General features: G+C 41.2%; 1 long non-coding RNA gene across 1 annotated transcript; it reads left to right on the top strand.

Annotated features, from left to right (window-relative positions):
- Positions 1–421: 421 nt before the first annotated feature.
- On the top strand, positions 422–15,434 carry LOC115356270 (uncharacterized). Its single transcript, XR_003927945.1, has 3 exons — positions 422–497; positions 9,579–9,581; positions 15,424–15,434. It is a non-coding gene; the product is annotated as an uncharacterized LOC115356270 (long non-coding RNA).
- Positions 15,435–15,735: the final 301 nt, after the last annotated feature.

The following is a 15,735-nucleotide window of genomic DNA, read 5'->3' as shown; positions in this document are numbered from 1 at the left end:
ATCAGAGGGTTCCTGGTTCGATCCTGTCAAAGTGCCCTTGAGCAAGACACTGAACACCTGACTGCTCCTGATGGGCGGCTTGGCACATTGCATGGCGGCCTTTGCCTTCAGTGTGTGTGTGAATGTGTGGCAGACATTGTAAAGTCCTATAAGGGGTCGGTATCTATAGAAATGCAGTCCGTTTACCATTTATTTCTCTGATGTTGAAGGAACACTCCAACATTTTGGGCAAAATACCATTTTTACAACTTCCCCAGACTGAGACCAGATGTTGGACACCATCTTCACCTCTGTACGTCCAGTGGATCAGCTCCTGCGGGTAGCTTTTCATGTTAGCTTAGCATAAAGACTTGAAGTCTATGGGAGTTGTTAGCCTGGCTCCGCCAAAGCAAAACAAAAAAACAAAAACAAAAAATTATAGCAACCCCATAGCGGTCTTATTCACACAATCTATCGTGGGGATTTGAAATACATGTCTTGGAATTTATAAACCAAACGTGCCGTGTTAGGAGCAGCTGATTAGAGGTGGATCTTCCTCGACCTTCAGACGGAGAGATAAATGTGTTCAGAGGTTACAGCTCCACCATCTGACTTCTCCAAAAACCACTCTCATTTATTAAAAATAATTCCAAGACGTCTATTTCAAATCCACATGATCCACAGTGTAAATCAGACAGCTTCAGAGCTGCTGTAAGGATTATGTTTTCACTTTGACGGAGCCAGGCTAACGACTCCCATAGACTTCAAGTCTTTATGCTAAGCTAACGGGAAATGCTACCCACAGGAACCAAACTACTGAATGAACAGAGGTGAAAATGGTGCCCAACATCTGGTCTCAGTCTGGGCAAAATCCCCTTTTCTTCGACTTCCCCAAAGTGTTGGAGTAACAGCTGAATGTGCATCAGTCCACATTTCATTTTGCCTCCTTCTACCCATGATGCCTTGTGGATTTGACTGGTTGATTGTGGCTGGTTGGATTCTCTTGTTAGAAGACTGAGCAGTTGTCAGGTTCAGGTGACACTGCATTTATTCTGATATTAACCCGATTAAGACATTAACACTTGCAACCAGAAATGTGCACGTAAACAGCCTTTTCTTCTTACCTTAACTTAAATAAGGTGATAGTCAGAGTCAGCAACACTGGGATGAAGACATGTATTTACTGAAGGCTATTTTGGCCGTGATGTTTACACCTGTATCGTATCATGACAGCCTGTTTGAATTTTTGCAGCACTGATTGATCTGACTTCCTAATGGCTCGAGCTCTTTTAGTCTTTTATGGTGAATCTGTGAATCTCAGAGGTGGAAACACACCGCACGCTAAATATTTTCTGTGAAATGGTCACATGGTACTTAGCGCTTGGTAAAGCCCAGGCTAAATCAGGCTGCAGCATGTAAACAGGAATTTGAACTAATGGAGCGATTGTATTATAATTAGAATAAAACCTTGTTGTATTATTTAGTCTGTGTTAACGTGGTCAACAGTGAACGCAGCATTCTGGACTGTGAAACACTGCAGGTTGGCAGTGTATTTCTGCTCCAGCGCCACCATGAGGAGAATCCAAAAGTCATGCACACTTGGTGTTTAAATTGGTGGTCACTCAATCAATCAATCAGTTTGACAGAAAAAGCGCATATTGTACATTAATTTGCAATGCAATGAGCTTTACATAGAGAAAACAAACCCACAAAGAAAATAAAACAGACAAAAAGTACAGTGAAAAATTGGAAAAAAGTAGGAAAATAAAAATTGAAAAGGATATATGAAAGAAAGAAAAACGAAAGGAATTGAAAGTAATGCGACAAATGTGTGTGACAGTCACGAGCGCTGATCTCTGTGAATGTGTACAAGTCAACTTCTCATCTTTTTGTCATTTCTGGGTGTGGAAAACCAGAACTCTGTTTTCATGGGAAAGCCTGTTTTGGTGACCCTCCCATCCTGCTGTAACTGAAAATTGATCTGTTATGGCTGAGGGTCCGGGGGCGGGGCGGGGGGCGTCCGGGGGGGTCGGGCTCCTCCCATCACAGATGTCCAGAAGGATCAACAGTCAGTGTGAAGGTGGATCCTGACGGCCTGAAACGGCTCCGTGGAGACGCTGAGAGACGAACGTGAGTCAAAAAAAAAACTATGATCTGCACCAGCAAACCTTAAAATCACAATAAAACAGCATTCGAGAGCATCTAGTCTCTTATTTTGAAATATTTCTGGTGAAAAATCAGTGTCCAGGGATCATGTATATCACATATAGGTGTATGTTATGATATGGAAAATTAAGTCTTTTTCGCTCCACGGCCATCTGAGCACTTTCGTTTGACTTGTGAAACCATCTGGACTCCCAACCCGAGCGTCACTGGAAGCCACCAGACGGCTGCACCAATCAGCATCCTCGGAGCAGCTGTGGGCGTGGCTTCACGTGACAGCAACAGAGAATTAAAACCCAGGAACGACAGCAGCTCCTGGTGAAGGCATGGGGCCGGAATAACAGCATGCCATGCATATGAAAAATAGATAAAAACACAAAAAACACATGGATTTAATCTATTTGCATGTCATTATTTGATCTGTGATGATGTGTTTTTGTTTTTACAAATTATGACCGACAATGTAAAACAATAAAAGGAAAAAGAAAACAGAAAATGATTGCCGCACCATCAACAGTTCATGTTTTGAACTTTGACATTTGAATACTGGTCAGTTATATATTTTTATCCAATTAACTCTGAATAGTTTGAGAAATAATAAGAAAGAGTATTAACAATTTTCATTTGCAGATAGCTCATTATTCAGGAGTAAATTGTAATAGTTTTCCTGCTGCATTTTACAGCTTGGTTTTTAACTATGTGCTCTATTTATTGCAGGCTTTTAGGTTATTTCATTATTTATTATAGGGCCTATCTTAGCTATTACACTGCATAACGTTATTTATTCTGCACACCGCTGGACCTGGGTGACAAATTTCATTCCTTCATGCTTTTAATATGTAAATGACAATAAACTAAACTCAACACAACTTTTATTGTTTTGTCTGTTATTAAACAAAATGTTGAGATGAAGCCGACGCCCTTGTTTGAAGATATGCAGTAAAGAGCCTTTTAAATGTGGATTTTCCTGACAAAAACAGCAAAACAGCAACATGCTTTCTCATCCCAGCTGCTGTTTGTTTAGCTGCGTCACATGACGAGTTAACTAATGACAGACAGATGGCTGATCCAATCACACGCTATGTATTTATTGTTAATGCCCGTTGCTGCTAAGAGCTTCATCCTCGCTTCGTTTAAAACTCAAAATGCCACTTGCAGGAATCTGACTCCTGTTTTAACATGTAGATTTGAACGATGTCAGTTTACCCTCTGTTTGATGTGCAAAAAAGTGTTTAGGTTTCCAAACACAGGCCAGGAAACTCCCTTCAGCGGCGTGCTCGTTAGCTGTCCGTCCTGCGTGTCGCGTCACGACCAGCTCGTTAAACGCTAAACCGAAGCACCGAGATAACGCTGCAACCGTCTGACAGAGAACAGAAAACCTCAAAAATCCACTTTACTTTTGTGGCGAAGTTCCCCTTTAATTGGATTGGCCATTTAATCAGTCGTCTTGGCGTATGTGTGTGTGTTTATGTGAGTGTGTGTGCTTGTGTGTGTCCATGTGTGTGTGAACTAATTAGGACCAGCAATTACCCCAAACTGTGGCTGCGTCTCCTCCTGAGCAGGGTTGGTGTGTGTGTGTGTGTGTGTGTGTACATGTGTGTGAGTGTGTGTGTGTGTGTGTGTGTGTTGGGGGGACAATAGCATGTCTGTCAGTGCCAGCGCTGCCCATGCATGATGACAGATGCATGTGGACACGCCAGACAATGGCACGGCTGGCCAAGTGGGTGCCCGAGTATGACGAGGGTGAAGGGAGGGGTGTGTGTGTGTGTGTGTGTGTGTGTGTGTGTGTGTGTGTGTGTGTGTGTGTGTGAGTGTTGGGGGGTTGCAGGGCGGACAGCAGCTTGTGTCCGATGCAGAAGTGCAGGAGCGCTGCTGGCGGCTCAGGCATCGTTCCACGGCACCAGTGGGTCCCTGCTGCCTCCCCTCTCTGCCCCCCCCCAAACCCCTCGCCCCCCCTGCCTCGCCCCCCCCCCCAGCCCCAGCGCCCCTTGTGCCCCCCCACTCAGAGCTGTCAAACTCCCAGAAGCCCCTGCTGCAGCTCCCAGGGTCCAGTCTGCTAATGGAGACTGACGGAGGATCCAGAGCTTCATTATAACATCATCTGCATAACGAGGGAGTTCTGCCGCTGCCAGTACTGCTAATACTACATACTGCATAGTACTACTACTACTACCACTACTACTACTACTACTACTGCTACTGCTACTGTTATTACTCACAAATCACTAATAATACTACCACTACTACCACTGCTGCTGATAATAATAATACTACAAATAATACTATTACTGTTACCGCTAAAACTACTACTGATAATACTGCTGTTACTGCTACTAATACCACTACTACTACTGTTACTAGTACTATTACTTCTACTGCTAATACTAATAATATTATAAATACCACTACTGCTGTTACTGCTAATAATATGACTAATAATACTACTACTATTACTACTACTGTTAGTGCTATTGCTATTACCAATAATACTACTAATAATGCTACTATTCTTACTAGCACTGTTACTACTACTACTACTACTACTACTACTACTAGAATAGAATAGAATGCCTTTATTGTCATTGCACAAACTGTTCAAGGAAATTCAAATGCAAACAACACACTAGTACTAGTACTTCTAGCACTCATAGTACTAATGCTAGTACTACTACTGTTAGCCTACTATTACTGTTACCACTACTGTTACTTCTACTGTTACTACTATTGTTACTGCTACTGTTAACGCTAATAATAACACTAATAATACTACAACTGTTACAACTACTGCTGCTACTACTGTTACTTCAAATAAATAATAGTACTACTGTAACTACTACTTGTACTGTTAATAATGATACCACTAATAATGCTACTACTGCCACTACTAGTTTTACTAATAATAATGTCAATAATAATACTGCTACTGTTACTACTAATAATACTCCTGCTGTTACTCCTGCTGTTCCTGCTGTCACTGTTGCTGCAGTGCATCATGGTTGTTTCTGTTACAGGTTAAAACAGCAGCCTGACCGAAGCACATGGCCCTCGATCTTCTGTTGGCTGCACAAGGAGGGACTTATAAATGTTGTTCCTGTGTTTCAGATGCAACATCAGATGATTCATGACGCAGCACGAGGCGTTCAGGGGCTGCACAGGACCCAGGGCTTTGAACTTGGTAACCTTGCTAACTGCTTCGGGTCATGGGGATCCGGTTCGACTAAATTCTTGATCGTCCTCCTGGGATGTGCGCTCCTCCAGAATCCTTTTTGTGAATCTATCTGGTGGGTTTGATTAAATGTGTAGTTTGTAAGGCCACATGCTGCCCTCCACTGACTACAGAGAGCTCGGAGGAAATATAGATCCTTCCTGGGTATCCACTCGACGGGACACCTTTCGAAGAGGATTTGATGACATCGCCATGTTAGAAGAGGATGATGAAGATCCATAGCACCATGCCTCGTGGTGACCCTGCCTGAAGCTTCTCTACAGCACTACACCTCATTATATTACTATTATTTTGTTGACGTTTTTATTATGCCATATTGTGTTGCTATAATTAGTTTTATTTCTATATGTTGAGGTTTTTTTCTGCTACTCTGTATTACCTCACGGTGGTATTATTGTTGTTTTACTTGATGTAACATGTTAATCTGCTCTGACTCCGTGGAGAACATCTATGACGAATTGTGTCTTCAGTATTTGCGGTTAACCGCTGTGTGGCGTTCACTTACACTATTAAATAATGTTTTATGTCAGCCGATTTGCTTTTGATGTGCTGTGAGTGTGTGCTGCCTCACTTCTGACGGCGCCGCTGTCGCTCTGTAGGCAGTTTTGACCTTTGGGGGGGGGGGATTCTGTGAAGGAATTTCCCCTCACACGTGTGATCCATATGTACCACCTTTAGCGGTCAGGGTCGGGCGCTGTAGCTGTCGGTCACGTTCAGGTCCCCCCGGGCTGCTCTTCGTCTTCTGTACTGACACTGTAAGGAGCTGCACTGATGAGACGTACCTTCACCTCGTGCTGCCAGCGCCATAAGTCTGGGGTTCGCCAGACGAAGGGAGACAAGGCCAGGCAGACCGACGCCTTACGTGAACACCGAGCTCCTGACCTCCAGCACTCTTAGGTGAGGATATCTCCTTTAAATAAGGCATGCCGCTGAGCAACCCTCACAGTCGCAGCGAGCCAGGTGCAGCGGAAATGTCTTTTCTAGTTTCCAAGCGGCTCAGTTGTCATCTTCACGTTTTGGAGGCAGTCTTGAGGCAGCTGAAAGTGACTGAGCAGCAAACAGCAGCTCTGAGGTCAGTGCTGCAGGTCTCTCTGCTGTCTGAAGCTCATTATCAGACAGTGATGGTGGCCTCCATAGATAGATAGATAGATAGATAGATAGATAAGTATACTTTATTGATCCCAAACTGGGAAATTCACATGTTACAGCAGCATCATCAATAAAAACATAAAATAAAATTACAATTAAAATTAAAAGTATATACAATTAAAAGTACAATTACTATTAAAATTACAATAAAAATAAAAATAAAAATAAAAATAAAATAAAATAAAATAAAAAATAAAATAAAATAAAATAAAATAAAATAAAATAAAATAATAACATAAAATAATAGGGGGCGCCGGCGAGCGTCCGCTCTGCTTGTCCCACACACAGGGCAGGGACGCTGCTTCACCTCAGGGAGCTCAGATGGAGTCCTGATCTGCTCGGGAGCTTTCACTCGTCTCCTTCCTTCTTACCTGGAGAATCCTCCATTAGAACAGCAGCCCACCAAGGTGGGACACACCTGGCTGTTAGAGGGGATGGGAGACGGCCTCTGATTGGTTCACTGCATGTTACGCCCAAAACACAGCCAGGATTCATGAAGAGACTCAGGACAAGCCTTTAGAGCCAGGAGCCTGGAGCAGACAGACTTTAGTCCAGAGTTAAAACAGGAAAAGTGGACTTGGACACGCCCTGAATGCACCTGCACCACGCTCTGCAGACTGTGCACTGACATCATTAAAATAGAGTCCTGAGACTTGACCAGAACTTCACTCTTTTCCATCACAGTATATTAAACAAAACCAGTTATGCTAATACGTCCATCAGTTAAGCTATTTTGTGAATTAATTAGCAGCACACACACTCTGTGTCAACACACAGCAACTATCTTCACATCACACATGGGCGATGTTAGAGTAATATAATATAAAGTCTGTGCTGTAAAATAATAAGGAGTCATGTAGTTAAAGAAAATCAGTGTTTCCTTATCAATATGCAAATTCATGCAAATATAATCAGTTCTTCTACTGTGCAGGAGAAGGTTTCTATTCTGTGTTGTTCTCACTGCAAAACTGTCAGTAGTCACAAGTCATTTCATTTCGTCTTTAATCAAAATGAGGTAAAAAAAAAAAAAAAAAAAAAAAAAAATCTGCCAGTGGGATGAGATGATCTCACTTGTTTCCAGAGTTAATTGTTTCTTGAATTAAGTGTCATGATCTTGATCCCAGTGGCTGATCTGTCTGATTCTGCCTTGTTTCAACACATTTATACTTATTCCCCGAAAAAAAATCCTGAAACAGTTGAAACTGCATTGGAAACATGATGGATTATCTCATCCCACTGGCAGATTATTTACCGTGTTTGAAGAAAAACAAGATTTTAACAATGAAGTTGAGGAAAAATTACCTTTTAAGAAAGAGATTTTTTTTTTTTTTTGCTTTGGTTTCTTCCAAAACACTTTCATGTCTTCAAGCCAAACTCATAAAAATACATTTTGCATCAGCAGATATCCACGTCCAGTTCCCAGTGTTTTCATATCTACCAAAATGCTAATTTTATAATTATTTATTGCTGAAGGTTTGAGCGTTTTGTCTCAGAGGAGCGAAGGGAAGGACGGAGAAGCAGCGCTGGATCTTTCGCTGCGAAGCCGATCTTGACATACAGATTAATTGCTCCTTTTAATTTGCTAATTTAGATCTAATTCCATGTCGTAATAAGAAAAAGTTAACTCTGGAGGCTGATCCGTGCCAGCGCGTGTTGGATTAATAGCGAGCAGCAGGAGGACAAATCCCGGCCAAACGCGCTAACGAGCTCATTGACTGAAGTCCAACCTCGTTAAGAATGATTGTTTTGTGTTTTCATTTTTTTTTTTTTTTTTTATCAGAGCTCATTTTGACACTAAATGCTCTTTTTTTTTTTTTTTGCCTGTAGGTTTTTTTTGACAGACATCAGCTTCTTCTCTGACAGTTTTCACACGTATGAAATTAGCAGCTGATCATTTCTATATGCACAAAATAAAACGAGATCTTTGTTGATCTTTGTTTCCGTCAGACGTTTCTTCGCGTCGCGTGGTGGATCTCTGTGGAGTGTGTGTGGAGTGTGTGTGTTGGAGTGTGTGTGGAGTGTGTGTGTGGAGAGTGTGTGGAGTGTGTGTGGAGTGTGTTTGCAGCGTCAGAGGGTTTTGTCCGACCTGGTGCCAGCAGCATGTTGGAATGACATGTATGAACATGTTGATGCTGTGGGCAGCTGCATGTGTCAGGTGCCTCATGGGAAATATGCTCTGTGTGTGTGTGTGTGTGTGTGTGTGTGTGTGTGAACTCATTAGGATTCTGTATGATGAACATTACTGGAACCATGTGTGTGTGTATGAGCCAGTGTGCTTGAGTTTGAGCATGTGTGTGTGTGTGTGTGTATGTGTAAAAATGCATCCATGCATATGTATGTATGTACAAGCCTGTGTATCTGTGTGTGTGTGTGTGTGTGTGTGTGTGTGTGTGTGTGTACGTGCATATGAGTGTGTATATAACTGCATGCACGTTTGTATAGTATATAAATTCATGTTTGTTGTATGAGTTTTACTATGCATATGGTGTCTGTGTGTGTGTGTGTGTGTGTGTGTGTGTGTCCCCTGGTGCATGGAGCTCATTACTGTCTCCTCCGCCCTCTGGGTTGAACCTGGTGGAGCAAGACGATGCCAGGAAACAGAGAGTGAGAGAGAGAGAGAGAGAGAGAGAGGGAGAGAGAGAGACACAGACAGACAGAAAGAGAGAGAGAGAGGGAGAGAGAGAGAGAGAGAGAGAGAGAGAGAGAGAGAGAGAGAGAGAGAGAGAGAGAGAGAGAGAGAGCAACTAAAACTACCACTATTAACTGTCAGTACCTACAGCACAAACCAGTAATAAGTTATACCGTTTCACATTCAGAGGAATTAATTGTTTTTCCTAAATCTGTGATCATGTGACTCATTTTGCTCGACATTCTCAGAGTGATGGTACAAAACCTGATTAGCTCCAATTTAACTTCAATTTCAATTTTTAATTACCTTCCTCTTTATCGGCTCTTGGGTTGGGTTATTTATTGACTATAGGCACACGAGGTCACTTTATGGTCCATAGAGCAATGTATTCTATCTTTTTGTCATGTGTGTGATTTAGAGCTGTGTGTAGAGAATGTAAAGCACGGCTGTCCAAGACAAATTTCCCTCAGGGGACAGTCAAGTAAAGTGTTCCTGAATCCTGAATCCTGAATCCTGTACAGAAGAGGTGGAGTGAGAACTGAACCATCGCACTTAAACAGAAGCACTTTCACTTTGGACGTCTTGGTGTAAAAACGTGCTTCAGTGTCTGTAAAAAATGATTTAAAAAGTAGTGGCAGTAAAAGTTGTTGAGCTGTTTTTAGGAAAAAGAACAGCGCTCCATGTGATGAAGGAAGGATTTTACAGACCAAACCTGGTGGATGTGTTACATCTGCACACGGCAGCAAATACTACTACAAAAACAAGTTATTTAATCTGATCTTCAGTATTTTTCTTCAAAAAAGATAAAACATCTGCCAGCGGGATGAAATAATCCCACTTGTCTTTGATGCCAATCAGCTTGTTTCCTGAATTTTCTTATATCAAGTGTCATTTTCTATCTTATTCTGCCTTGTTTCAGTACTTTTACACTTGTTCCAAGAAAAAAAATCCTGAAACTGCATTGGAAAGAAGTGGGATTATCTCATCATCACTGACAGATTTTTTTTTTTTAACCTCGTTTTAAGAAAAATAAGATTTGCTCACTGCAGATGAGACTAAATAACTTGTTTCGGTGGATGTTTTATTGTGGCTGTCCTTGTGCTCGTTGCAGTGTTGTGACCGAGGCAAATTCCTGTACATTTGTCGTACTTTGCACATAAAGCGAGTCTGATTTTTGATGTTTCACTCGGTCCTTGGATTTTTTTTTTTTCCCAACGTGGAAAGAAGGACAGAGGATGCCATCTCTATTCTGATTAAAGACCCGGATTAAGGAGCGGCGACCTTTCTGTTATCACGGATTCATCTCTCACGCCGTCTGAAATCAATAGACAGCTCTATCAGCTCTCACTGCTGCAGCACCACATCCATCTCCTCTCACAGATCAATCCCCACAATCCTCTCCAGTCCTCAGCAGGAGTGCCTCGGGCTTTTAGGGTGAAATTATGTGCTAGTGCTGCTGCTGGTGGTGCTGCTGGTGGAGAGGAAGTAATATGTAGACTTCAGGGCTTTCTCATCATACCAAATTGCTGGTGGTATTGATGCCACTATTAGCACTCCTCCGGCAAAGATTTCACCATCAAAGCCTGTGGTCTGTGCGGCGCTGAGATGAGGCTCCTGGCAAGTGAGATTGGCTATGATAATAGGCCTTCCTTCTGCTGCTGTGAGCCCATTATAACCCAATGTGCTTCAACTGCCTCCTCTGTAGGTGCACTGGGGGGCTGGAGGGCACGCGCTGCAAAAAATGATCATCTTACAAATTCATCTTGTCCAGCATGGAGGTGGAATTTCCTCGTCCTGATGAAGAAAAACTTTATCGCAACAGCCGAGGAGGCCTTTAACTTCCTCGGATCATTAGATTTTTCACAGTTTTATATTTTTCTACATGTTCATAGCTTAATAATATAATATTGATGATAATTACTAGAGTATAATACAATATATATGTAATATGTAGGAACTCAAGGGGTAGGATCGGATAAGTTTTTAACTTCTTCCCACTCCCTTTTGAACATGTGCTGGCCATCTAGGAAATGGCATTGAATTTATTGATCTCTTTTGTACTTTTCTTCTGTTGCCCTGTTGTTACATTGTCTGTTGTCCTTTATACAACATGTTCAAAATAAATAAATAAATAAAAGAATGAATAATAAATTAGCGCTGCAAATAAAATTAATTATCTCACCTAAATTGTAAATGTGCCACTTATGTCGAGGAAAAAAATTGAAAGCTTGAAGTCATTCGTGACCATTTGAGGAAAATTAGAGTTACTCCATCTCTGTCCCGTGCACATGAAGGATTTCTATCTGAGGAATGAAAGTTTTCTTGCAAAGGATGAAAGCTTGAATTAACTTCAGCGCAATGAGACTTTATTGTACTGATTTGTGCCAGAAACAAATGAAATGATCTCACTGAACTGCTGCTGCTCTTTGTTGCTCTTATTTCACTTTCTTTTTTTTTTTTTTTAAACATCTTTCAGGTTTGGGTTTATTCCTCTCATGCTTATTCCATTTAACATTATTCCACTGACGTCCTGTGCACTTGAAGAATTTCCTCATAAAGAATATGAACTGCACTTACTGCATGGTAAGGTATGGAAGAGGAAATTAAGAAAAAAAAAAAAGAGATTAATGTCAGTAATCTTTAATGTAATAATGACTTCAATCTCAGAATTCTTTTTTCTTGACTTCCCTTCGGCCAACTTTTTCCTCAGAATTATGAATTCTGAGATTGAAATCAGAATTCTGACTTTAATGTCTCAATTCTGAGGTTAATCTCTGAACTCATCTTTTCTAAACAAGAACTCATCTTTTCTCATCCCCTTCCGTGGGAAAGTGTGCGACTTGATTGTTGAAAATGCTGGAAACGAGAAACAAATGAAGTGATCTCACCTGGCTGGCAGGGACGAACAGGCGACCCCAGATTTGCTGCAGCTCCGAGACTCAGTTGTTTAACTTACATGAAGGACATTTTTTGCAGCGGGAGGTCGGCTGGACTGGGTAAGAAAAGGGCCTCTAAAGATTGCAAAATATTCCTCCTTGCAACAGATGGCAGTCAAATGTTATTTTAAGTTGTTGTGATTTTGCTGAGACTTCTCTAAGTGAATAATGAACGGGCTCCATCGAGCACGCTTAGTGAAATACTTCTTCATGTGTTCATTTGATGCAGCTGCGGCCCACAGAGCAGCAGACCTACACGACTGGAGTGGGAGCAGATTGTAGATTTAGTCGAAGCAGGATAAAGAAAGTGGAGACGGGGTTTTCTATCAGTTTGGAGAATCTGTAACGCAAGGCGGCAGATCTAAAAATTTAAGAGGTGTCATCGGCGAAGATGATGAACCGACATGTTTGCATAAAGAGAATCCGCCACTCCAGAGAGCGCAGAGGAAGGACATGTGGAAAAAGTGAAATAAATAAGTAAGTAGGTGAGTAATACATCAGGGACAGAGAAGAGATAACTCTGATCACCTGTAAATAAATAAATAAAGCGTGTAAATGTGGTGTTAAAATCAATTAATTTCCACATGCATGCATTTTGCTTAACTATTCTTTTTTTTCTTTTCTTTTTTTCTAAATTCCTTTTTAACATATTTGGCACAGCAATTCTTTACTATTTATTTATTTATACTATTTTATTTATGTATTATTTTTAATGTTCTTGCTGTTTTACTTACTGTTTTATTTCTGTATCTCACTGTCAAGTCCAACACTTTAACTTTTTTTTTTTTTTTTTTTTTTTTTTTTTTACCATGTATTCTTCTTTTATCTCTGTTTGATTTTAGTTGTGTCTCAGTGTTTTGTATGGAGCTCGGCACCAGTGAAAATGAAAATGAGGGCTCTCCCTAAGTTTGTTTTCTGAGGTTTTAAAGAAATGAAATGGCATGAAATGAACTTTCTTCTCTCAGATCCAGCCGTCGGCTCGTGGCTTGTTGACTGACTGTGTGAGGTAAACGCTCAGGTGATGATGTGATCTGAGTTTTTCTCCAGCGTTGTTTGAGTTTAATTCATTAATTCACTGCACATTAAACAAAGGTACAAAAGTGAGTTGACTGATTAATACATTACCATTATTACTGTTGTTATTATTGCTATCATAGTTTGTATAGATATCACAAAAATATCATTATTGTGAATTATTGTGAAACATTATTTTGGTCATGATAATCGTATAATGAAAATCTGCCCTAGTCTACATATAGACGCAAAAATAAATGTCTAGAAAATAAAATGATCATGTGTTCATTCGTAACACGACACTAACATGAAACTAAACCTCTGAAGCGGCATTTTCTCAGGTCAAATTCCCCAGAGAGTAACCTTCCCTCTCCAAACAAGTCGGCCGTCTTTGGAAACTACAGAAGCCCCACGGGGTCACATGGAAGAAAAAAATCTGTGTGCAAATTTATACGCTTGACAAAATCTGTATGCACAAATTCATACAGCGCTCCCTTGGATTAACAAATCTGTACACCGTCAGATTGAAGTTAGAGAAACTGAAGTTTACAGGACAAAAATAATGTTCAGTACAGATTTGCACATAGATTTTTTTTTTTTTTTTTTTTTTAAAGAAATAATGCTTTCCTATCTATATTTTTTCCCTGATGTGTTTTACAAAAGACTCAATACAAGATGAAGAGACTTTTTTTTTTTTTTTTTGCAGTGTATGCTCCACACTGGCAGGAACAGAGCTGTATCTGGATGGCTGGACCATGAAGCTTTGCACCATGTCATTGCTTTTTATGGATTACCTTTAAACTTTTCAACATTTTTTTTCTTTTTAAACCGCACAAACGCACAACTTGAAATTGGAAGTAAAACATACTGCTGAAAGGATTTCTTTCTCTGCTCTGAAAACAGCATTATGCTCGTCTCGGCATGACCGCTTCATTTTAATTAATCCGCTAAACGCTGATACAAACAGAAAAACAGGGAGCGCGGGCGGCGTCTTTAAAACCTTGCTCACCGGCATACCTGCAGTAGCCCGGCCCCACACTGTACAGTTATGGCTTTTTGGGGTGTTGGTTTATGGGATGGGCGTGTTGTGCAGAGTCGCCCCCCACCCTCCTCCCCCCACCTTCCTGCCCCCTGTTACCCCCTTATCCCCATCCGACACCCGCCCCCCTCCCCTCTCTGCTTTCCCTACTGCCTGGCTTAAGCTAATCCCATTATCAGTGAGGCGGCCTGACGCTGATGTGGCCTGCTAACTGACCAGCTGCTCCCGAGTCTGGCCACCTCAGATACACTGCAAAAAATGTCCGTCTCAACAAGTCACTTGAGATAATAATAACAACAATAACCACCATGCAGAGAGCTTTATGTAAATATCCAACAACCTGAGTGACAACTTTGACCCTGAAATGATCTGGTGTTGCTGTAGGGAAGTCTGCTTTACACAGGAGGTGGTGCATTGAAAGATACAAAACATCTCTAAAATGCATTAAAAAAAAAAATAAATAAATAAATAGGTTATAACCTCTAACTATTTAAGCATATATAGCTTATAACTGCCAGTGTATACTGCTATATTGTATATACCCTGAATACACATCAAAACAGTATGAGGGTCATTCATAATGCCTGAGGGTGATTAGATTGAGAAGAAATACATAAATAGGGGAAAAAAAACATTTTTAGTTTTAAAGGGGCAATAGAGCGCTACATGTAGGTGATGAAGTATGTCAGATTTGCAGATTTCATACAGCAGTTTCACTTGTTTCTGAACAAATTCAAGCTTTTTCAGCTGTTGGATTGAAATAAGAGCAGCGATCTGCCCCAGTCCAACAGTTTTCTTACAGGTGCTCCGCGGCAGGATGTCCCGGTAGGAAGTGAGGTCGTCTCACTATCGGAGGGCTGGGATCCTGAAGTGCCGTTGAATACTTATAGGCGCACTTTGCAAAAATGCTGCACAGTTTAGTTGATGGAAAAGGCGGAATATAAACATGTAATGAACCAGGACAGTTGGTTTGACAACGAGACAAATTAGTTCCATGTTTCTGGTCAGGGGCTTCACTTTTTTTGCGTGATGCACCTTTAAAATCCGACCTCCTCCTGGCTGCACCGGCTGGCTGCACCGGCTGGCTGAGCGACGCTTTTTACCGGAGAGAAAAACAAACCAAAGAATAAACGTTGGAGCCATCATGTAGTTTTTTGTTTGTCTTATTTTATCGTCCTTTATCCATCTGAAACCCTCACTGTGTGTGTGTGTGTGTGTGTGTGTGTGTGTGTGTGCATGCAGGTCAGACACTGAGTGATGACAGTCAGGTGTGTGAGATGGTGGGCAGACAGGTTTCTGAGCGTCTCTGTGGGCAACATGAGAGTTTTTTTTTTTTTTTTCTCATGTTTGAGTTGATGAATGGAAACATTATTTTCTGGACAGGATATGGACAGTTGTGTTATACCTGTGCTCAGGTGGGCATCTTCATTCATCACTGTGAATGAACGGATCTCGAATCCAAAGACAGACCCCGGACACTGGGTTATTTTTAGCCCCAGAACAGGCATCAGAATGAGTTCACCTGTTCGCCCCTCAGTGGTTTATTTCAGTAGATGGTTTGTTTGATTGAAGTCACTACAATAAATAAATGTGTAATTGT

The sequence above is a fragment of the Myripristis murdjan genome, chromosome 24 (assembly GCF_902150065.1).
Source record: "Myripristis murdjan chromosome 24, fMyrMur1.1, whole genome shotgun sequence".
Taxonomy (NCBI): domain Eukaryota; kingdom Metazoa; phylum Chordata; class Actinopteri; order Holocentriformes; family Holocentridae; genus Myripristis; species Myripristis murdjan.
This window is presented reverse-complemented; position numbering and strand designations above follow the sequence as displayed.